The sequence below is a fragment of the Narcine bancroftii genome, chromosome 10 (genome assembly GCF_036971445.1).
Source record: "Narcine bancroftii isolate sNarBan1 chromosome 10, sNarBan1.hap1, whole genome shotgun sequence".
In the NCBI taxonomy this organism is placed as follows: domain Eukaryota; kingdom Metazoa; phylum Chordata; class Chondrichthyes; order Torpediniformes; family Narcinidae; genus Narcine; species Narcine bancroftii.
In genome coordinates this window covers 72,340,305-72,364,621 of record NC_091478.1, presented here as the reverse complement: position 1 = coordinate 72,364,621, position 24,317 = coordinate 72,340,305, and the positions used below count along the sequence as shown (strand labels likewise).

Here is a 24,317-nt window from a genome sequence, read left to right as displayed (position 1 = left end):
AAAATGATTAAATTCAATTATCTAAGAAAATGGAAATAATCTACAACAGCCCTTGACCCTTCTCAGCATTTATTTCTAATGAGTGGAAATGCTCCTCTAAACACCACATATTAGAGTTTGATGTTACAATCTAGCTGGAAAAGGGCTAGTAAAGAGTGACCTGCAAGCTCAGGATGCCAGGATGCAGTGTAAAGCCTGAACTTGGCTATTCATGGGGATAATTGTGCATCAGGTAATGATCATTTCACCACATATCTGAAGGTGTGGGGAAATTATTCACGAGGCACCTTCATAAGAAGGTTCCAAAGAATTATTTTAGAACCAGTTAATAAAGCCAGTAATATAGTGTTTATTTGCCGTTTTCTACAACCTGACAATAACCAGTGATGATTCAGTATTCCTAAATCCTTATAGAACAGGGGGGAGGGGGAGTGCTTTGCAAGGCGTTTATTATGTATGAGGGTAGTATCTCATCAAATTTCATAATGTCTTTTTACATTTCTTTGTGGAAATCATATTTTTGTATGGTGGGTTATTGGCAACAAAGCAATGTTTTAACATAACATTTTCCATATGTGGCATACTTCAATTGGTCACATTCAAAAAAATCTGTTGGTTATAATACAGCAATGCCCTAATTCTCCGTAGAGGTAAGAATATCTTACTGCTACAGAGGAAGCTGCTCAGATTGGATATCTCACTGAAACCGTTGTGATTTTTTAAAATCTTGTTTTACTTTTGCTTCTGTTGTTATTACTGCTCTAAACTGAAGGTCCCTTCTCTAAAAGCATCCACTGAACAATGGCTATTATAGGATTCTTTTAGTAACTGTCTCATTAGTATGCAAACCATGGAGGGTAACTGCTTGGGAACCCTTTCATCCCTAATGCAGACAGGTATATATAGGATAATCTGCATGAGGAGCTCAGTGACAAACAGGAATTGATTGAAGGGAGCAGCCTGGGTGTCGCTGAGGTAGCATATTGGCTGTATCCTAATTGCAAGGATATCACGTGGTTCAAACCAGGGCATTACACAGTTTAAGATTCGAGTCTAATACTGAGGTATAGAATGCCCTGGGTACAGGATGAGAAATTGAATTTCTGCGTTCTGTCTTGAATAATATACCAGACAAGCATAATACTTTGGGACATTTAAAAAACTATCTTCAGGATATTCTCCAAAATGATTTTTTTTAAAATTATATAAATCATATTTACATTCAAGCATACCTTTTGGATTCATAAAATTATTAAAATGTGCATTTTTTTTCCCCCAGAGTGCAGAAATCCTGTTGTGATGGCGACAGGCCATTGGCAGGAAACAGGTTTGTTAAAATGTTATTCTCGCATTTAAAGTTGACTTTATAAAAGCGTTCCCAACAGAAGAATTAACATTTAGATACATGCAGCTTGATGTGAATGCAGGACATATGGTAAAAATTGACAGAAGTGGGCAGTAAGCGAGGAGGCCTGCACAAACATTATGAAGGATTAAGTGTTAAAAGCTGGAGCAGAGTTTCAGGTCGACCATGAAACATGCCTGTGTTTTTAAACCAAAGGACTCTTTTTTAAGCCTGCTGTATTTGTCAGCTAAGGTGCATTCAAACAATTTAACCTCTCCTGTCACTTCAATAGATATTTTATTTTAAAATTAAGCTGATACATATTCTTTTGTTCAAGCACGTAAAAGATATAGGACACTGCATGTTATGCAGTGGAATCCTGAATTTATTTCACTCATGAATGGCCATAGTCTTTCTTGCTTGTGAAGTACATGCAGATTTCATCAGTTAATGTGCAGTTTCCTATCTCTACAGTTATTCAGCAAGGGATGTGCAAATCCTCGTGAACTCGCTCTGAGAGGACAAGAGAGTGGATGATTGAGGACAGCAAATTAGTAGATTCATCAAAAGGATGCAGTATCAATTGCAACAATGATTTTTGAGCAGCGAACCAACTATTGACTATTTATTTGATCTTGTATTAGCAAATTGAAAGCTGCACTTTAAAATCTTGCGCAAATATCATTGCTGGTTATCTTAAATTGCTGAAATTAGTGTCGTCTAAATCCCCTTTAAATATTTCTAAGGTTATGTCAGAGCAGGCCCATGTCTTCCACTACCTTGCCGTGTGACATTCACAGAGCATTCGAGTTCACAGTCATCATTTTAATAGTGGACCTGAGATATGTTTCCATGTGAACCGAACATCATGTTTCTATAGCAACAGAGAAGTAGCACTACATGGATGAATTTTACAACAGAACCTTGCACCTAAGCACTAATGATAAGATTCAGCAGTTTTATTGCATAAAATGAATGTAAACAAGCATCAAATAACCCAAGACACTTTCATAATTGATTAATGCAGCCTAGAGAAAGTTCCATTACCTTTTGTTTAGCTCAGGGGATCTGACTCGCTGGAATCCATTGCTGAAACTAATTACAACATATAATTAAACTGTGACATGAAGATATTATACCGTTAGTTTACTAATGACACTAGTAAACCATACAGCAGCTCAGGACAGTAATTATGCCTCATATATTATTTATCCTTGTGCTAAATGAGACCCTGACATTTTCAAAAATTACTTTAGGCTTGTTAATTGCCAGAAGCCATCCTTATGCTAAGAGTCGCACAGTTATTTACTCCCTAAAAAAAAATCACACGAGCTTTCAGAGACTTGCAAAGCCCACCTTTTCCTAATTAAGTTCACACTTACACTAAATAGTCATTTTAACACTCATTGTATAGGGCATGCTTTTTTTCTCATTTACCCATAATTTTAATCTATTACAACAGGTGTACTTTACCTCGAACACAGCCATAACCTTTCAATAACCCCAACAGTAATGTTATCTTCCTGCAATCATCAAAAACACTAGAAGTCCACTTGAGACGTATTTTAATTTCTTATGAGTGTAATGGCATCTAGGTTTCATAATTGTGTTTTTCTCCCATACTAATCAAATACAGCTTTAACAGCTTGCTGACCTGCTCTGCCAAGGCACAGAAAGACAATGTCGCCAAGTAAGATTTGAAATTTTATTCTAATCCCATCGATTGTTACAGAAGGATGCTTAAAGTAGCTGTTCACTGGTGTGTAATTTCTTGCCTAAACTTGCAATTAATGGTGTCAAAGGATAGCAACTGTTTTAACCAGGTATATTCCAAGCATTCAAGTCAGTGGAAAGGAATGGCCTGCAGTTTCCCGTGTTATCATTTTGACACACAGCTCGGAGGATAGACAGAGCTGTGTGCACACCTCTTTATGCCATTTCTTTTTTATTCACATCCATTTTTGTTTGCTTGCAAACTGGAAATTCTCAACTGACCTAATGTTATAAAAAGGTAAACTAATCTGAGATTTTTTTTTTGGTTATTTTGTAATTTCCTTCAGTTTGGTTAACATTCCTTTATGTGATCTTGGGACATACACAGTAGTTTTGTGTTCATCCCAATTACAACAAATCTCTTCTTGAAAGAAAGTTGTTTTTGGAACGTCAGCATTTTAACAGAGAGTGATTCATCCATTTTCTATGTTGCTAAGGGGAAGAGGCACCATCAAATATATCAGGAGAGAAAAAATGTAGGAGAATGGAGAAAGGAGTAACAACGAGTGAGGTTTAAATTATGTTATTGCTGCTTTTTTAATAAGTTGGGCTTTTCATAAAATCGAGTGGTAGGTGGAAGCTCATCCGTTTTCAAGCGGCAGCGTCTTACTGATGTGACAAGCACACAGAATTCACATTTCAACTGGCATAAATTTACAACCATTTGTGACCACTGATTTGTGATGTATAGTCTCTGCAAAGTCTATGCAGCAATAACCTCTTACAATCATTTCAAGCTGGCTCAAAAGTACAAGCACTTTGCTTCCTATAGAAAAGTCGAAGCATTGGTGTCTTACAAACATGAAAGCGTGATGGTATACTGATATCACCAATATTCTGGAAGACAAGAACATCTCTCAAGCTGAAATTTAATCATTAAAGCTACAGCTTCTACTAGTTAAATCAACTATCGTGATTCACGTCTTTTTTTTTTCTGTTGGAAACCCACGATCTTAAATTCACAGCTGAAGCCAAGTCATCAGAATCCCCTTTCCCTCATTTATAATTGAAGAGGGAATGTGTGGGCTTCCCGCAAGCAGAAGACGATGGTGATGACCCACTGCCCCTCTCTGCACTTTGAATGCACTTCTGCATTCAATTCAGATAATTTTTGGTCACAAATATGGCAGCTGACAACAGTGATACTGCAGTGGAGCAAACTGCAGAATAGGGCTACAGTACAGCAGGAGGACCGCAGGCCATGAATGGTGAACAAACACAGGATGGTGAGCGTAGTGGTTAGCGCAATGCTATTACAGCACTGGTGACCGGGGTTCGAATCTGGTGCTATCTGTAAGGAGTTTGTACTTTCTCCCTGAGTCTATGTGGGTTTCCTCCAGGTGCTCTGCATTCCTTCCACCCTTCGGGGTAGGGTTGGAGGTTGATTTGGCTGTAAATGGGCAGCACAGGTTTAAATGGCTTGAAGGAACTCAGCCAATCTCGCAGTGTCCCCAGAAGGTGACAATATATTATCGATGTTTCAGGCCTGAGCCCTCTTTTAAAAATTTAGACATACAGCATGGCCAACAAGTCCCACCATCCAATTACACCCAATTGACCTACAACCCCCAATGGGTAGGAGGAAACCAGAGTGTCTGGACGAAACCCACGCAGGCACGGGGAGAATGTGCAAATTCATTAGAGACCTCCTGGGACTCGAACCCCAGTCTCAGTCACTGGCGCTGTAAGAACATTGCGCTAACTGCTACGCTAATCGCTGGTGTTATCCATGATTGCGCAGCAATGTTTGGAGCTGGGTTTGGCCACATTTTGCGGATGTATGAGGAGTACAGTTGGAGGCTGAGTGCAAGGCCTTGTGGCACCCCAGCATTGAGGATGATCATGGATGAGGTGCTGAGTCTGTCGGATAGAAAGTCATGGATCCAGTTCCAGAGAGGGGTGCTTGGAACTCCACCCTATAATGCCTCAGTCTCTGTCTTCAAGGTCCAGATCTCTTGCTGCCCTGACTCTCTCACCCATGACTCAGATCTGCTTTGCTATGAGTCCCTTGAATGAGTTAGGTATGCAAGGATTGATCTATTGTGTGCAACGTCTTGGATCTCATAGATTATAGAATTTTATAATGGAAGCCTCTTGAAGAAATAATTCATTGGACTCCTGTGCACTGCATATTTATTGTGCTCTTTCCAGGAACTGAAGACTGATCACTTTTAGGATACAGGCTTTGTTCAATACCAGGGGCATGTGGCAAAGGCAGAGAGGACAGTGTAAATACATAAACAGGTAGGAAAATGTAGTCAGGTTAGGAGGTTGAGAATATCCTGAACAATAGCAGCCTTACAAGCATCTATATAAATAGACTCCAGGGAATTGCTCAAGAGATATTGCAGAGTATCCATGAAAGAAATAGGAACAGAAGACAGCTGTACTATTGCATGGCTTTGCTTTAGGACTTTGATGGTATTAGCCGTAGGATCGTCAGTAGTGGAAGTAATTTTTGCTGTGTCAGTTTGCAATTGTATTTTTGATTGAAAAAAGATTTATGAGGAGGTGGTTCTGGCCGATGTACAATTTTTCTTCGTGGTGCTGGAGGGGCTAGGTGGAAGTCAGGATGGTGCTGGGAGAATCGGAATTTTCCAGGTGATGATGTTCGGGGGTTTTGCTGTGTGACCTAGCTGGTCTATGGCCATTTAGCTACTCTCAGGAAGGGAGATTCATCAATACTGCTGCTGCCAGGGGTTGCAGCGAGGGGTGGGGGTGTTGCAAAGAGATGAGGAGGGGGTGGGTTGATTGCTTTTCCATGTCTCCGACTTATTAGTTAGCATTTGTATTAAATAAAAATGCAATGTCTGCATTTCATAAAGCTTTGGCTAGCTACCCAAATGATTTGAATAAAATCCAAGCATCTTGCATTTCATAGCCAGTCAGGTTAAAACAAACTAAATTTAAAATAAGTAAAAGCTACTTTGAATTTGATGTCAGTCAAGCTAAACAAACCTACTGTTAAAATAAAACTCCTGCAGCCTGTATCCACTAATCAGTCAAGCAATAACATGTACTTTTTTTTCCTCAAATAAAACCCAGATAGCTCTTACTTATCTGTCAGTCAGCACGAAGTCCATTAACTGGCTAAAAAGACCAGTACCATTCATCAAATCCAGTTGAAAAACAAAAACAGAAAGTTTAATTCACTCTGCCGATTAGAGAGAAGACACTGGTGGAGTTTAAAATGTGATTGTTAGCTTTCACTCTTGTTTTCTATTTGTCCTTGGGCCTTCTGCTAGTGCCATGGGACCTGCCATGACCATTGAAACTGGAGAAGGGGTTTTAGCCAATCAAACCTCTTTTGCCATATCTCTTAATACTTTTGGTAACTAAACTATGGAAGATGTTAAGTTATTAATTGTGTTAGTGCTGAGCGCAGTAACCACATGGTTTTAATTGCCTTCAGAGCAATCTGTTATAGTTGACAACCCACTCGTGAGGACATGGTCAGTGTGATAAGAGTGCAAATTTCAGCCCAAGCTGACCAACATTTACACAAAATCCGAGACAAGACATATTTTTCCCCTCTCCATGTTACCATCAGCTCCTCACAGTCTCTACCATGAATTCGTACATCAGAGGTCATTTAGAGTGGCTAATTAGCACCTCTTGTGAGGGTGGGCAATGAGGGAAATCCGCATGGTCACAGAGAGAATGCTCCAATTCTCTGCAGGCTGCAGCAGAGGCTGCTGGGAGTGTGGGGCAGCTGCTGGTGGTATGGGGCAGCTGCTGGTGGTACGGGGCAGCTGCTGGTGGTATAGGGCAGCTGCTGGCGGTACGGGGCAGCTGCTGGTGGTATGGGGCAGCTGCTGGTGGTACGGGGCAGCTGCTGGTGGTACGGGGCAGCTGCTGGTGGTACGGGGCAGCTGCTGGTGGTACGGGGCAGCTGCTGGTGGTACGGGGCAGCTGCTGGTGGTACGGGGTAGCTGCTGGTGGTACGGGGCAGCTGCTGGTGGTGTGAGACAGCTGCTGGTGGTATGGGGCAGCTGCTGGTGGTACAGGGCAGCTGCTGGTGGTACGGGGCAGCTGCTGGTGGTATGGGGCAGCTGCTGGTGGTACGGGCAGCTGCTGGTGGTACGGGGCAGCTGCTGGTGGTACAGGCAGCTGCTGGTGGTGTGAGACAGCTGCTGGTGGTATGGGGCAGCTGCTGGTGGTACGGGGTAGCTGTTGGTGGTACGGGGCAGCTGCTGGTGGTGTGAGACAGCTGCTGGTGGTATGGGGCAGCTGCTGGTGGTACGGGGCAGCTGCTGGTGGTACGGGGCAGCTGCTGGTGGTATGGGGCAGCTGCTGGTGGTACGGGGCAGCTGCTGGTGGTACGGGGCAGCTGCTGGTGGTACAGGCAGCTGCTGGTGGTGTGAGACAGCTGCTGGTGGTACGGGGCAGCTGCTGGTGGTACGGGGCAGCTGCTGGTGGTACGGGGCAGCTGCTGGTGGTATGGGGCAGCTGCTGGTGGTGTGAGACAGCAGCCTCACCAGCTGTGCCACCCAAATCATTGTAATTATTTTGGAAGGATAGGTTTAGAAAGATTAAGGTAAAGGTTCCATTCTTGTCATGAAATACTACATTTAGAATGTAACATACTTGAAATTCTTTAACTTTTGTTCTACCGTAAAGCCACTTTACTTGGCGGTCTCCCCTCCAAGCCTGTGCCTGCTTAGCTTCTGAGACCAGACAATCTTGTGCTATTAGGCAAGGCCAATCTGTCTCAACTGGGTGTTGCGCCACCTAGCTAGACTTGCCTTCTGATTGGCTGCTGTCTTGTATTGCATTGAACCAATGAGTGGTCATGGGAAACATTAAAGAGACTATACATTTTTTTAAAAATATGGCTTCCCGGAGGAATCGGGAACCTGCCTGTTGAAATCAAACTTCAAAAGCTTGTTGTTTCTCCCCTCCTCTGGCATTGTCAATAATTTGTGGAAGCAATTCAAATGATTGGAAAAAGAGGAATCCATCAGTATTAATTCTCTAAAAACAACTGAAGTATCTCAATTTGCACCATCTCAATCGCCTGATCTGAACAAGTCCTCTTGGATTCTTTGAGAGTTATGCAAGAATTTGCTACAAAACCGATAGAATCTTTTTGAAAAAGGTAAATAATTTCAACAATGTGTACTAATTTCAGCAAGCAAAAGAAGAATAAAAATGTATAACTGAACATGTGAGATTTGGTGCCAGTAAACATGCAAGTCTGGAATGTGGTAATGAAAAGCAGGAACATCATATGATCAGCTAAAAGGAATACACTGCCGACTCTACACCAGAATATATTCAATGCAGATGCCAACAAGCATTCTAAAATATATTTTGCTATGTTCATACTCAGGATATGGGTGTTCTCCATCCATTATTGTTTTGAAAGGATGACCCACATTCTTGAACCAGGTACAAGCCATTTGAACTCATCTGGCTTCTGTGGACAGTTACCGATCAACCACGTGATTCAGGGTTACCGAGCCGAGTAGGTGAGAAAGGAAGGGTCTTGTTCTCAGAACTCAATGTCGAGATTTTGCAGCAACTTCATGATCATTTTTATTAATACCAGACATTAATTTTAATGGAAAAACACTGAATTCAAGTTCATGGAGAAATTTGAACTCATTCAAGATTATTGGTTCAAACTTCCAGATTGCCAGTTAGGTAATATTACGACCACACTTATAATATTGTTACGTCTCATTGAATATTCATTAAATCTGTGCAAAGTTACTAGATTTTGAATGATTTTACCTTTAATCAACCAACATAATAAATAAATTAGTCAAAAGTACTTGCCACAATGAAATAAATTTCAAGAGGATTCTTAGTGAAGAGGTATCAGTCAATTTTCCTTCTGCTACTTCCATCTTTCACTCAAATCCAAGTTGGTGTCACTTGATTCATACATGTCAACATTCAACCTTGCTCAAAGGAAGGGGTTTTGAAATGTTTCTTTTATTTGGTTGTTGTTAAATCTTATTTTTTTTGTTATGATTGTGGTCTGGATTTCCTTATCAGAATATTGTATAATGTTTTTTAAAAAATAATTTTTCTTCCGAATCTTGTAGCACATTGTACTGTTCAATTGTTTATCTTGTAAAACATTAATAAAAATATTTGCAGAAGAGAAGATGTCCATATTAGCTGAGGCTCTGGTTCGGTTGAATTATTCCACTGTTCTGAAAATTGAAAGGTGGATTTCCCTTAATCCAATCGGGTCACTGTTCTGGTTTGCTCTGAAATAGGCTCCACACATGGTAGAATTGGCCTCCCGTGTTCAATCAGTATAGATCGAAATTCATTCAGGTGTTTTTGGGAGAGCCCAACTGGAGCAATCAAGTAGGTTGCCAGAACAATGGGTTGATGTCTGACTCTAATATTGTTCATTGCATAATTAGCTCAGGCCAGGACAGTTTCATTGGGATTCCCTGTTGGGCTGGTATATTACATGGAAGTTCATACATAAATTAAGTAAGTAATAAACTAAGATGCCTTCTTGTCCTCACAATTTCAAACTGATTCTAACGCTATGTGTAAAATGATCAGATGTAGAATTACTCACAGTAGTTTATGGCAGGCACTTCATGGATGTTTCATACTAATGACGAAACTCTTGAAGCTCCAATTATGCTGTACACACTTTTAGACAGGTTTGATGTTTCTTGCTCCGCTTTCATGGTTATATCTCTCTGTTCCTTTTTAGCTCTTTCTTTTCTCCTTGAATGAAGATCTCTCGTGGAGTTAATGAACCCAAATTAAATGAACCCAAATTAGACTAACCACATTGTCAATGGGATCAAATCTTTTCTGCTCAGCAACTAGCATGTATGAGGAAACTGTTAAGGAGAATTTTGTCTCGAGCAACCATGCTCAACAGGGTCCTCACAGCACCCCCTCCCCACTCGGGGGCCACAGCACATTCATGTAAAATGTTGTTTCCTTTTCACCTCGCATGACATAAATATTTTTCTACTTTTTATATAAGTCGGTGGGAAAGAAGTACAGAACAAATCAAAACCACTGTCACAGGGAAAGGGGCTCATTAACTTGCAGCAGGTCCTACGGGGACATTAGCCAAACAAAGGTTGAGAAAGGAAACTCTTGTTCAACTGGGAAAGTAGGCCAAGGAATGGCACATGAATCTTAACTCTGGTAAGTTAAACCAAGGCTGCACTTTGGTTGAGAATGGCTGGTTTAGAGGTGACAAAGGCAAGTATGAGGGTTTGCAGCAACACATTAAGTGCCAAAGTTGAATGGTATTGTGCAGATGGAAGCATATAGTCTCAAGGAGGGAGTTGACAGGCAATCAAAGTCAAAGTTCAGATTTATTGTCAGAGGACATACATGACATGACATACAACTCTGAGATCATAAGGTCATCTCAGGAAGGATGCCAAAGCTTGGAATGATCTGGACCAGCCTCCAGCTGTGGTCAGAAATGGGGATGGAAGAAGACTTGGATAAACCCCAAGGGTTCATGAGAGATAATGTCCAGCATCTAGATGGGTAACATGCAACTAAAATAGAGACATTGGTGCAGCTTCTTGGCCGTCGTGTCAATGTGGATGGACCAGGTCAGATTGATGATGATATTTACACCTGGAAAGTTAGAGGTCTCCACCTCAGTACTATTGGAGGATGGCACTCCACCTTGTTTCCTGAAGCTGATGACCAGTTGTGTTGTTTTGTTGACATTGGTGGGTGGGTGTGTTTTCCTGGTACCATGCTATGTGGTTCTCTATTTCCTTCCTGTACTCTGTCATGTTATTGTTGAGATTTGACTACTATGATGGAGTCATTTGCAAACTTGTAGATGGCAACAGGGCAGTATTTGGCCACTCAGTTATAAATGCTGAAGGAGTGTAATAAGGGGCTGCAGGACATTGGCATCAGGGAGGTGTTGTCAGCAATCCTAGCTGGATCCAGGGTCAGGGTCCACCTACAGAGGACAGAATGAAATTGGATGTATTCAAATATGCTTCAGGAGGATTGTGCACTGACTTGGTGGGAGCAATAATGTAAAGTAAAATTATAGAGAAGAAGGAAAAGTTGGGGATATGGAAGCACTTTGAAGATCTGCAAAGGGGGGAGAGGTAACAATATCTCTCATGATGCTGTACAGCACTAACGACCCAGGTCAAATCTGGCACTGTCTGTAAGGAGTTTGTACGTTCTCTATGTTTCTGTGCAAGTTCGCTCAGGATGCTCTGATTTCCTTCCATCCTCCAAAATGTTCCAGGGTTGTAGGTTAATTGGATATGTATTTAGGTGGCTCGGGCTTGTGGGCCGGAAGGACCTGTTACCGTGCTGTATGTTTAAATTTAACATTTAGATATCATCTAAAAGGAGAACAGGAGGGGACATGGATATTTGGCAGCTTAGTGGGATTGGTCCATGATCTACTGGGATGCACAGGAGGTTGAAGGGAGTAGATGGACATGGATTACATGTTAATCTCGGGGGTGGCTGGGAGAGAAAAAGAGGATGTCCAGGAAACACAAGTTCTTAGTTTGTGCAACAGGAAACTGAAGGCAGAGTTTGATTTGTGCTGTAGGGGATTTGAGTGACAAAATCCAAGCAATGTTACATTTATTGTTGGAGCTGAAGGTCGAGAAGTAAGGAGAGAAGGGGTTAAGAGAACATAAATTCATGAAGAATAGAAGTAACCCCCCTCGCTTATTAATCTCCCAAACCCTCTCCCCTCAGCCACCAATCTCCTGATTCCCTTTCCCCCATCTGCACACAAACCCCAACACATTGGCTCCTTTCCAACCTCAGATGCTGATCCCAAGTTCCCATCCATGATACTTGTCAACCTCCAGGTCCAAGCAATCTTCCAATCATGGCTGCGCTCTGATGACCCAAACAGTGGTTTCCAGGCCAATGTCCCATTGCAATCCTTTGAATCTGTCCCATGATCCAGACCTACCTGCTATACTCTTTGCTGCACTTGGACTGGCACAAGCTGCCAGGGAATGTGTGTAAGGACCACATGGCAGCAGCCCGTAACTTTGTCATTATTTCAAGCAGAGAGCCCATAACCAAAATGGTCAGTCACTCACCAACTTGCAGCCGTTTAGCCAATGGTGCGAATGAAGTGTTCACCAACCTGGTTCTCCTCACTTCCTCCAGAAATCTCCAGCCAGGTCACTTGGTGTTTTGTTCCATGGTCCCTGCTGCAAAAAAAATAGCACTGATGTAAAGAGAAGGCCATTAGATATAAGAACAGAAGTAGGAGGAGAGTCTGCTCTGCCATTCCATCATTCTCCCTCTCCCACCAGAAACTGGTGTCGGGGCTCCCCAAGGCTTCATGGTGGCAGTGCACGCTCCCCTTTCAGATATCACATCGGTCACGTCTCAGGCTGTAGTTTTTTTTAAACAAAATCATCTGCTGAGCGCCAAAAGTTTCCCCACAAACAGAACAGTAGCTGGGTGGAAATTGCCACCAAATATTAAGCGTGCTGCTTGATTCTCTGGTAAATGCTACAGAGCTGAAATATTGATGGTTGACATGAGAAACCACCTTCCGGCATGACCTGCATTCCCAGCTGCTCCGCTGCAATCTGATTCTGCCTCAGGCTATGTAAACCTTTCCCACTCACAGATTAAATCTGAGGCCCACAACCCACAGCCAGCTGATTGAGAGGTCATGATAAAATAAAAAGAGCTTCATAAATCTTGTGAAATATTCTTAATCCTTGCTCTGCGCAAATTAGGAAGAAGCATGCAGGTTAAAGGGAACAAAAGCCTGGATATCTGAAGTGCCCTCAGGAGCACACATCTCATTGCAAATGTAAGTGGCATCAGGGCTGCAATATATCTTTTGTTAGAAAATCATGTAACAAAAATTATTTTTTTTTTAAATTTAAACCCACACGAGTTCTAGTAAACAACATTCTATGCAAACCTTTAAGTTTCCAGAAGGAATTTTGTTAGTGGCAGATGGAACTTGTGAAAGAGACTTGAAATTTCATCAGCTCAAAGCCCTTTTATCATTTGGAATGATTTAATGACCTTAAAATAATCATGTTTTAAGCAAAAAAAGTGACATGGGGCTGAATTCACTGTGAGGGAGTAATGTGGGCCCATTAGGTGGTGCATCATTTGGAAGGTTGGGATGGATATAAGAGTATAAACTGGAAAGCCAAAAGTGCAGAGACCATCTTTCAAGATCAGTTATTCCAGCTAAACTTCAAGAAGGAATAGCTGAAATTCTCCTCTTCACGAAGGCATCATCTCTGAAAATTCCCAATCACTCCAGCCACAATTGAAATTCAACGTCGGGACGGATTGCATTGTCAATGATGTGGCTTTGCCAATCACCATACCATGGCACTGCAGTTTCATGCATTTTGTGGCCAAGCTGGAAATATTTGCAACATTCCACCTGTAATGGAGCTGCAGAAGCAGATTCAGGGGACGCAACCTATTGGCCTAGGGAACAGATAATGCCATCCTAGAAATGTGATTGAGTTGACTATTATTGAGCTGAAATACTGATACTGCTCCAGATCCACTCTGATAGTCAGTAGAAGGTTGCATAACCTTTTATATCATAAGGATTCCGATCTTGCCATCAGATATCAGACGGACAGAAAACTGAGCAGCAAGTGCAGAAGGACCACTCCATGGTCTTTCACCGTGAGATGGGGGGGGGGGGTTTCTAACATGTTTTCCAAGTAGACAGACATTTAATTATGCAGGATCCTTCTCTTTCAGAATGCTCCACTGAAGCCTGAACCTAGGTCCACATGCTCAGGAATTTTACGTCATCACCTTCTGCCATTCTGGCACCTGCAGCGTCCTTGGTCGTTGGTACAGTTCTACAGTCTTTAGTATGTTTGTCGCCTTCCACTTTCAGCACTGTCTGGTCATTGCAGTTTTCAGGAATCTGAAATGAGGATAATGGTAGGTTTGTAGTTTAGTGAGGAAAGGAAGGCAGGGCTCACACCTGTACCACTTCCAGGCAGTAAGCCTGAAGATGATGTGAAGTGAGGAGAACGTGGTTTGAGGAAAGGAGGTATAGGTTTGGCCACACCGTTAACTTTGATGCCTTCCACCACACCACTGACCTAGAGCTCAAGCCTGCTGCCCATTAATGGGTCACAGCATTACAGGTGTGGCTGATCAGCTTCATTGGCCTGCTGACTTTTAAACAACTTTTTTAAACCATTCCATTTGAGAGAAAAAAGTGAGTCAGTGTATGATGTGCAATATGTATGGTTGGTTGCACATTTGAAATTGTTCATGGATACAGAAGCACTCACTGTCAGTGTGTTGTCATTAAGCTCCGATCTTCAGGACTTGAGCTACATGCTTCCACTAAATGTGGCTCTGGATGGACAACTAACCCCCCTCCCAGCAGAAAAGAACAGGTCAATAATCAGAATTAGGGCATGAGGGATTAGGTAAAAGGACTTTGAAGCTGAAATGTCAGTGGAGATGAAGATCTTCATCAAAGGCTTTGAGGAATTTTAGGGACAGGGAAACGATGGCGAAGCTGGACCATTTGGATGGGTAGAGTGGATTTTATTGGGGGAGGTGGGGCTGAGGACCTTGGAGGGTTAGTGGAGAAATCTGTGAGTAAGGATGGTTTGGGCTTGCACTGATGAGAAGGTCATGGAGGTAGTCAGTTGTTGGGGAATGGGTGAGGGGAGCTCAAAAGTTTGAAGTGGTCCAAGACCTGCTTCAGTAAGGTCCCAGTGCTGTGCTGCTCTGTGAAGTCGACTTGTTTTGGAAGTGCCTATAGCCTCTCCTGGCATAACACGGTCCTGCAATGTTTCAAAATGAGCAGGGGCACAGAGAATGATGTAATGTGATGCACATCTAAAATGGAAGTCATGACCCAATCCAGGAAATGCCTGGTCTGATTTTTGGAGTTGATTGAAACCACACAAAATGGTTGCAAATGCCTTTAACTCTGTGGAAACATGTTTTCGATTGCACAGTACCTAAACAATAAAGGGTGTCACATGATTTAATTTCTATGTCAAAGTGGACTGCATCTACTGTGAGTTGTTCCATGGAAATGACCCCTGCCTCTGAATACAGTGGCCATCCAATTCATCCCTCATTGTTATCCCCCCTTCTCCCATTTTGAGACCATGGCAAAAAATATGCAGGTATTATTGGCAAAATAAATGTTAGCAAGGAAGATGATGGGTTTTTTTGTGTAACTTGTCTCTGTTGTTCAGGCACCAGTTTGCATTGTACAAGTTCAGTCCTTAGCTCCACAGAGTTAAGATGTCACCATAGCTAATTTGGAATGCTTTTTTTTTCAGAAATTCAGCAGGCAGCTTGCCCAGTTTCCAAATTAGTTTTCATGTGATATGACATGTAGTCTCACTTAATAAGATTGACATGGAGTCTGTGTTCAGAGATGCATTATTTAAAGTGTAGCAATATCCGAGATCTGTAACACTAATTACTTCTAAAGGTATATTAATCACATGACACTTTAATATACAATCAATACATTAATTTGTTGTTGACCTTGGAAAAACTTCTTGACTTTAACCATTGATGCACTGGAGGTTCAGCAGCACAGCTTGTAAGTAAAAGCTGGAGAGGGTGGTACAGTTAGCTTCGCGGTTAGTGCCACGCTGTTACAGCTCCAGCGACCCGGGTTTGAATCTGGTGCTGTCTGTAAGGAGTTTGCATGTTTGCATGTTCTCCCCATCTCTGCGTGTGTTTCCTCTGGGTGGTCCGGTTTCCTCCCACCCCTTGAAACATACAGGTGTTTTAGGTCAATCGGGTGTAATTGGGCAGCGACGATGTAGCATGGGAAAACTTTTAAAAAAAAGAAGGAATATGGGAAAAGAGTAACGAATATGTTGACACTGTGCATTTAGATTAGTACCTTGCAATTAATGATGAAATGTGACAACTTGCATGCCAATGTTAATTTGTGGCTTGACTGATTGAGGAAGCCTCCTTTCCTTCCAATTTGACAAAGCTAGTTGAAGTCCAGCAGATCTACAGCTGGCTCTGCCGTTCTTTCATTGAGCCTCCAGTTGTCTTGTCAAAGAATGTTTGCTAATATGCTTCTGCATGTTTTACAGGGGTGAGATAGTTGCAAAATGATCTCTTGTGAAAAATGTGTCGAACTGCTACGATTTTGCCGAATATTGGCAATGGAGATTGCAATATGGACCTGTAAATTGGACTGTGCAAGTGTTATTCACTAAACTTTAACGATTGGCAAAGGGACACTTTGCCGAGAATCGAATTAAAGGAACTTCAACCTTCTTTTATTGACCCACAAACTGTATAAGTACCACAGTGCATTGCTATTGATTTCCTTTCGCACAGTATGGCTGTTCTTTCCTTAATGCCCACATGACAGCAAGTAGTGAGATGTCAATCCCCCTCCCCCACTTGACATGGATCTATTTTGGGTTATTTCCTCAGACCAGAGGAATACCTGTCCTACAGTGGAAATTGAGATCAATAAATTAATATGTCAGCTGGCTATATTTGGGGTTCTTGAGCTCAACAATAGGAGAGATGATGCTCGACTTGCCTGTAAATACTTCCCCTGAGAGTTGGTGCCCATTCCACATGATCCTTGTCATTTCAGTCAAGGGCCGAAGGAGCTTATTTGCTCTGTCAGAACATTGACTTTGCTTTTAATCAAAAGGACAAACATTGATGGGTTCTAGAGTTTGAAGTTTATTTGACACAAAACACCTTGCGAAGTGAAAAAGGTTCTACAAGCAGACCAGCAGGTCATTTCTAGCATGACATAGAATGCAATTTACTGAGTACAGGATTACAATGAAAAGGAGAATCAGTTGGCACTAAGCAAGGGCAGTGTGAGGGCATGATTATGGGGTTCATTCAGGAATATGATGGCTGGAGGGGAGAAAGTATCTCAAAGCCTGTTAGTGTGTGTATTCACACTTCTCTCCAATGAGAAAAGAGAGTTTATCCAAGTGTGATAGGTCTTTCAGTACATTGGCTCTCTTTCACAGGAAACGGGAGACACAGATGGAGAGAAGCTTTTGGTTCCAACCTGCATTCACTGTATTCCGTGACCTTTTCAGATCTTGAACAGAGCAGCTCCCCACTACACTGTGATGAGCCTAACACCGATACTTTCAAAGGTGCCTCTGAAGAAGTTGTTGAGGGACATGCTGTATTTCCTGAGTTTTCAAAGAAAGTAGAGGTGTCGGTGCACTTTCTTGATCACCACAGCCACAGGTCAGGTCATTGGAGAATATTTATTCCTAAGAACTTGAAGCTATCTACCCTTTCCACTTCGGTGCCATTAATATGGACAGGGGTGTGGACTCTGCCCCCTCTCCTGAAGACACGGATCATCTCCTTCATCTCACTGATGTTGAGAGGGAGTCTCATTGCCATCATGCAATGAGACTTTCAATCTCTTTCCTGTATTTTGGCTCAACATTATTTGAGACTTAGTCTTCTGCAGTGATGTCATCAGTGAATTTGATGATAGAGCTGGAATGGTATTTAGCTGTACAGATATGTAAACAGAAGGATTATAGAAATGAACTATGTGCATATCCCCGAGGAGCACTGGTGTGGAGGGTAATCGTGGAGGAGATGTTGTTACCCATCTGTACTGATTATGGCCTGTTCAACAAGAAGTCAAGAACCCAATTGCAGAGGGGAGCACTGGGGCCAAGATCCTGAAGTTTAGGAATGAGTTTACCAGTGACTGTGGTGTTGAAGGCAGAGCCATAGACTATGAACTGTAGTCTGACATGCATGTCCTTGGCATCCAGGTGTTCTGGGGCAGATAGAAGAGGCTGGGAGATGGCATCTGGCATGGATCTATTTGGACAGATGTCAAATTGAAGTGAGTCAAGCGTCAATGTGAGTCATGACCAGTCTCACGAAGCACTTCATGATGCTGGATGCCAAAGCCATTACTTGGCAGTCATTTAGTCCTGCTATTTTATATTTCCTTGGAACTAACATGATGGTGATCTTTTTTTAAAAAATTTTTTATTTTTCACACCATAAATCACATTAGCCATGATACACTCTTTTTCCTTTTCACACATAGACAGTGACATTTTCTTCCCCCCCCCCCCCCTCCTCCCAACCCACCCCCCCACCCCCCCTCCCATCCATTTAAGGTAATCTTCTTGAAGCAAGTGGGAACTTTGGCCTATTGTAGATAGGCCAATGGCATAGATAGGGGTAGGAATGAGCTCCTTAAGAGGGAATATAGGGAGTTAGGAAGTTAAAAAGCAGGATTTCAGGGGTGATATTCTCAGGATGCTGCCTGTGCCATGCACCAGAGATAGGAGGAACAAGAATTTGTGGCAGATTAATGTGTGTCTGAAGAGTTGGTGCAGGGGGAAAGATCATTTCTGGATCATTGGGATCTCTTCTGGAGAAGGTGTGACCTCTACAAAAAGGACAGACTGCACCTGAACCGGAGGGGGACCAATGTCCTGGTGGGAATGTTTGTTAAAGCTGTTGGGGAGGGTTGAACTAGTTTGGCAGGGAGGTGGGAATCAGAAAGTGGGGACAAAGATTAGAGTAGAAGGACAAAAGCATGATGTTATGTGCTCTAAGCTGGTGAGGAAGGACAAGCAGGGGACAAATCATAAAGGTAGCCAGTTAGAGAGTGTGAAATATATCTATTTCAATGCTAGGAGTATTAGGAATAAAGGGGATGAACTTAGAGCATGGATCAGTATGTGGAACTATGATGTTGTGGCCATTACTGAAACTTGGCTGGAGGAAGGGGAAGATTGCCTGATGCAGGTACCTGGGTTTAGCTGTTTTAAAAAGAATAGGATGGAAGCTAGAAAAGAAGGGGAAGTGGGATGGTATCACAGCTATAGAAAGGGAGGATGCTGCAGACAGATTGTCCACTGAGTCAGCATAGGTGGAAGTCAGAAGCAGAAAGGGAGCAATCACTGTGCTGGGAGTAGTCTATAGGACCCTGAATGCCCCTCGGGACACCGAGGAGCAGAGAAGCAGGCAAATTTTGGAATGGTACGGGAAATACAGGGTTGTAGTTAGGTGTGATTTCAACTTGCCTAATATTGATTGGCACCTACTGACTGCAACAGGGATAGATGGGGCTGAATTTGTCAGATGTGTAGAAGAAGGATTCCTGGCACAGTATGTGCCAACAAGAGGAGAGGCCAGACTGGATTTGATTCTGGGGATTGAACCAGTCAGGTGGCGGACCTCTCGGTGGAGGAGCATTTTGGCGAGAGCGATCACAACTCCCTTAGCTTCAACATAGCTTGGAAAAGGATATAAGCAGTCAATCTGGGAAAGTGCATATCTGGGGAAGGTCTAATTATGAAGGGATGAGCAGGAACAAGCAAGAATAAATTGGAAACAGATGTTTAAGGGTGAGAGCTCAGAAGTAATGTGGAAGAAATTTAGGGATCACCAGCAGGGTTCAAGATAGGTTTGTCCCACTGGGTCAATGAAAAGATGGTAGGAAAAGAGAACTGTGGCTGATGAAACAGGTCAGGCAACAAGCCAAGAGGAAGAAGGAAGCATACATTAGATGTAGGAAGCAGGAAATAGGATGGGCTCATGAGAAGTATTTGGTAGCCAGGAAGGAGCTTAAGAAAGGACTTAGGAGAGCTTGAAGGGGGCATGAGAAGGCCTTGGCATATAGAATTAAGGAGAACCCCAAGGCGTTCAATGCATATGTGAAGAACACGAGGATGACGAGAATGAAGATGGGGCCACTAAAAGATAAGGGAGACAGCATGTGCCTGGAGGCACAGGAGGTTGTGGAGGTCCTAAATGAATACTTGGCATCAGTATTCAAAAGAGAAAAGGACCTTGATCACAATGAGGTCAAAATTAAACAGGTTTATGTACTGGACAATATGGAGATGAAGGAAGAGGAAATGTTGAATCTTCTTAAAAACATCAAGAATGATAAATCCCCAGGGCTGGATGCCATATGCCCCAGGTTGAAGTGGGAAGTGAGAAAAGAGATAACTGGGGCAGTGCGCCACAGGGGAGGTGCTTGAGGATTGGAGAATGGAAAATTGGTTCCCCTTGTTTAAAAAAGGTAATAAGGAGAATCCTGGGCTGGTGAGTCTTACATCAGTGGTGTGAACTTTAATAGAGAGAATTCTTAAGGATAGGATCAATGAGCATTTGGAGAAGTCCAGTCTACTCAAGGATGGTCAGCATAGCTCTGTGAAGGAAAGGTCATGCCTCACAGGTCTAAATGAGTTTTTGAAAGAGCTAACAAAAGATATTGATGAGGACAGGGCAATAGATGTGGTCTACGTAGATTTTAGCAAGGCATTTGACAAGGTCCCTCATGAGAGACTCATCCAAAAAGTTTTAAGACATGGGATCAATGGAAAATTAGCTGCATGGATAAAAGATTGGCTTGTAGGAAGAAAGCAGAGAGTTGGAAGGAAAGTATTCTACCTGGAGGTCGGTGACTAGTGGAGGGGCCACAGGGATCTGTTCTTGGACTCCTGCTCTTTGTGATTTTTATAATTGTCCTGAATGAAGAGGCAGGTGGATGTTTATGAATGACACAATCGTGGAAGAATTGTGGATGGAGATGTAGGTTGTCGAAGGTTACAAGAGGTTATAGACAGGATGCAGAGTTGGGCAGAAAAGTGGCAGATGAATTTCAATCCATATGAGTGTGAGGACTAACCACAAAATTGAGTACAGAGTTAACGGTCGGTTATTTAAAAGTGTGGATGAACAGAGGGATCTTGGGTTCCAAATCCATACATCCCTGAAGGTTGCCGCCCAGGCTGATAGGAGAGTTAAGAAGGTCAATGGGATGCTGGGCTTTATTAATAAGAGGATTGAATTCAGGAGTAGAGAGGTCATGTTGCAACTCTACAAATCTTTGGAAAGACCACACTAAGAATATTGTGTTCAATTCTGGTCACCTCATTATAGAAATGATGTGGAAGCTATGGAGAGGGTACAGAGAAGATTAACCAGGATGTTGCTTGGATTGGGAAACAATTCTTATGATGCCAGATTAGCAGAGCTGGAACTTTTCTCTTTGGAGCTTAGAAGGATGAGAGGAGACTTGATCGAGGTCAACAAGATTATGAGAGACATAGATAGGGTGGACAGCCAACACCTATTTCCTAGGGCAGGATCAGCAAACTCCAGAGGACATTGATGTACGAAATTAAGGGAGGGAAGTTTAGGGAAAACATCAGGAGTAAATTTATTTTTACACAGAGAGTTGTGGGTGGCTGGAATGCCTTGCCAAGGATGGTGGTGGAGGCTGAAATTGGGGGCATTTACAAGACCCTTAGACACATGCATGAAAGTATGGAGTAGGGAGGGTTTCATACTTTTTTTTGTTTTTTTAGAAGAGATATATGGGTTGGCACAACATTGAGGGCTGAAGGACCTGTATTGTACCCAGCCGGAAAGTAAGGTGTTGTTCCTCCAATCTGTGAGTGGTCAGGGTGGGACAGTACATAAGGCCATGGACAGACATGTGAGCACAGGAGTGTGACCGAAAATATAAGTGGTTGGCCATTGGGAGGTCACTGTGGTTGCGCAGAGAGGTGCTGAGCAAAGTGATCTTCCAATCTGCAAATGGTCTCTCTGATGTAGAGAAAGCCACAAAGGGTGCATTGGATGCAGTAAATAAGTCCTCTGGATGTACAACTGAAGTGTTGCTTAACGTGGAAGGCCAGTTTGAGGCCCCGGACCATGGTGAAATAGGAGGTGTGGGCACAAGTGTTGCACCTCCTGCGGGCACAGGGGAAGGTTCCAGAGATGTGATGGGTGGGAAGGGATGAGTGCATGATGGAATTGCAGAGGAAGCAGACCCTGCGGAAGGCCAAGAGAGGAGGAACGGGAAAGATGTGTCTAGTGGTGGGATCCTGTAGTAAGTGCCAGAAATTCTGATGGATGATGTTTTGGATTCAGAGGCTGGTGTGGTAGAAGGTGAGGATGAGGGGGATTCTATGTTAGTTGCGTCTAGGGAGCAGAGAGGGCCAGGGCAGGTGAGCGAGAAACGGAGGCGATGCGGGTGAGGGCTGAGTCCATAGTGGTGGAGGGGAAGTCACGTTTGTGGAAGAAGGCAGACATTTCAGAAGCTCTGAACTGGAAGACCTCAGCTTGGGAACAAAGATAGAGTTTGAGACAAGGGGAAGGAATCCTTGCAGGGGGCAAGGTATGAGGAAGTGTAGTCCAGCTAGTTGAGGGAGTTGGAGGGTTTATAGTATATGTCGGTGGGAAGCATCAGAGTGCAGACATTCAAATTATAAAGCATCTTACAACAATAATACTAAAAAAAAATTACAGTGCACAAAATGTAAGGCAGTGTTTTTGGTTCATTGATTATTCAGGAATCTAATGGCAGCAGGGAAGAAGCTGTCCTTGTGCTCCCAAATGCCCATTTTTAGGCTCCTGTATCTTTTTCCCAATGGCCTGGGTTGTGGGGTCTTTGAGGATATAGGCTGCTTTTTTTAAGACCCTGCCTCATGTAGATGTCCTCGATGGAGTGAAGGCTGGGGCCTGTGATATCGCAGGCTGAGCTAACAATCCTCTGGAGTTTATTCTTGTCACCTTCATATCAGGCAGTGATGCACCAGCCAGAATGCTCTCCACGGCACACCTGCAGAAGTGACATACCGAATCTCCTCAGGTACCTCACAAGGTATAGGTGCTGGTGAGCTTTCTTCTTGATTATTTCAACATGGAGGATCCGAGACAGATCCTTGGAGATGTTGACACCCAGAAATTTGAAGTTATTGACCCTCTCCACTGCTGAGCCCTCAATAAGGACTGAGTCATGTTTCCCTGACTTCCTCTTGAAGTCTACAATCATCTCCTTGGTTTTGCTAACATTGAGTGCAAGTTTGTTGGTGTGACTCCACTCAAAGAGCTGATCCATCTCCCTCCTGTACGCTTCCTCATTGCTGTTTGTGATTCTGCCGACAACTGTGGTGTCATTGGGAAATTTTTAGATAGCATTGGAATTGTGCCTGGCCACACAGTCATGGGTATATAACAAGTAGAGCAGTAAGCTAAGCACGCATCCTTGGGGTGGCACCTGTGTTGATGATCAGTGAGGAGGAGATGTTGTTTCCAATTCATACTGACTGTGATCTTCCAATGAGAAAGTCAAGGATCTAGTTGCAGAGAGGGGTACAGCGGCCTAGAGTTTTTAGCTTCTTGTCCATCACTGAGAGGATAATGGAAGGCTGAGCTGTAGTCGATGAAGATCAACTGTATGTTATGAATTATTGTTTTCCAGGTGATCCAGAGCTGAGTGGAGAACTAACGATATTGCACCTGCTGTGGAGTGATTGTGACAATAGGTGAATTGCAGCGGGTCCAGATCTTTGCTTAGGTATGTACGAATTCTGGCCACGACCAGCCTCTCAAAGCATTTCATCACAGTAGAAGTAAGTGCTACTGGGTGATAGTCATTGAGGCAGCTTACACGGCTCTTCTCGGGTACCGAGATGATTGATGGCCTTTTGACGCAGGTCAGAACCTCTCATTGCAGCTACGAGAGGTTGAAAATGTCTGTGAACACTGGATGAACCATGTTAGTCAAGGGAACCTTGAGGAGGACTTCATAGAATGCATAGGTGAGGGCTATACCTTCACAGGAACATGTTATCTTTGATCCAGTCCTGTGGAATGAGACAGGTAAAATTAGTGATTTTGTAGTTGGGGATCTCCTAGGAAAGAGTGATCGCAGTATGACTGAGTTTCTCACACAAATGGAGGGTGCATCAGTTTGGAGATGAGGGATGACTCGACCAGGGTAGTCTAGCAACATAGGTTGATGAACAGTGGAAGACATTCAAAGAGATTTTTCACAGTGCTCAACAAAAGTATATTCCAGTTAAAAGCAAAGACAGTAAGGGTGGGGACAGCCAGCCCTGGATAACTAAGGAAATAAAGGAAGACATCAAACTAAACGCTCGTTCATACAAAGTTGCCAAAAGCAGTGTGAATCTAGAAGATAGGGAAAACTTTAAAAAGCAATGAGGAACTACAAAGTGAGCAATAAGGAGAGGGAAGGTAGACTATGACAAAAGATAGCACAAAATATAAAAGTGGACAGAATTTTTAAAATAATTATATAAAGGACAAAGGTTTGGCCAAAGTGAAGGTTTATTCCTTGGAAGATGAGAAAGGGAAATTGATATTGGGTAATGAGGAAATGGCTGAGACCTTGAATGACTATTTTCTGTCAGTCTTCATAGTGGAGGACAAGTCGAAAATGCCAAAGGCAGAT

General features: G+C 42.9%; 1 long non-coding RNA gene across 6 annotated transcripts in view; it reads left to right on the top strand.

The window, feature by feature from the left end:
* LOC138744731 (uncharacterized) overlaps positions 1-24,317 on the top strand; it is a 231,957-nt gene that overhangs the window by 203,925 nt on the left and 3,715 nt on the right. For all 6 annotated transcript variants that reach the window (XR_011345736.1, XR_011345737.1, XR_011345733.1 and 3 more), the window contains 3 exons: positions 1,280-1,327; positions 2,982-3,035; positions 23,322-23,417. This is a non-coding gene — a long non-coding RNA (uncharacterized lncRNA). The remainder of the gene's footprint in view (positions 1-1,279; positions 1,328-2,981; positions 3,036-23,321; positions 23,418-24,317) is intronic.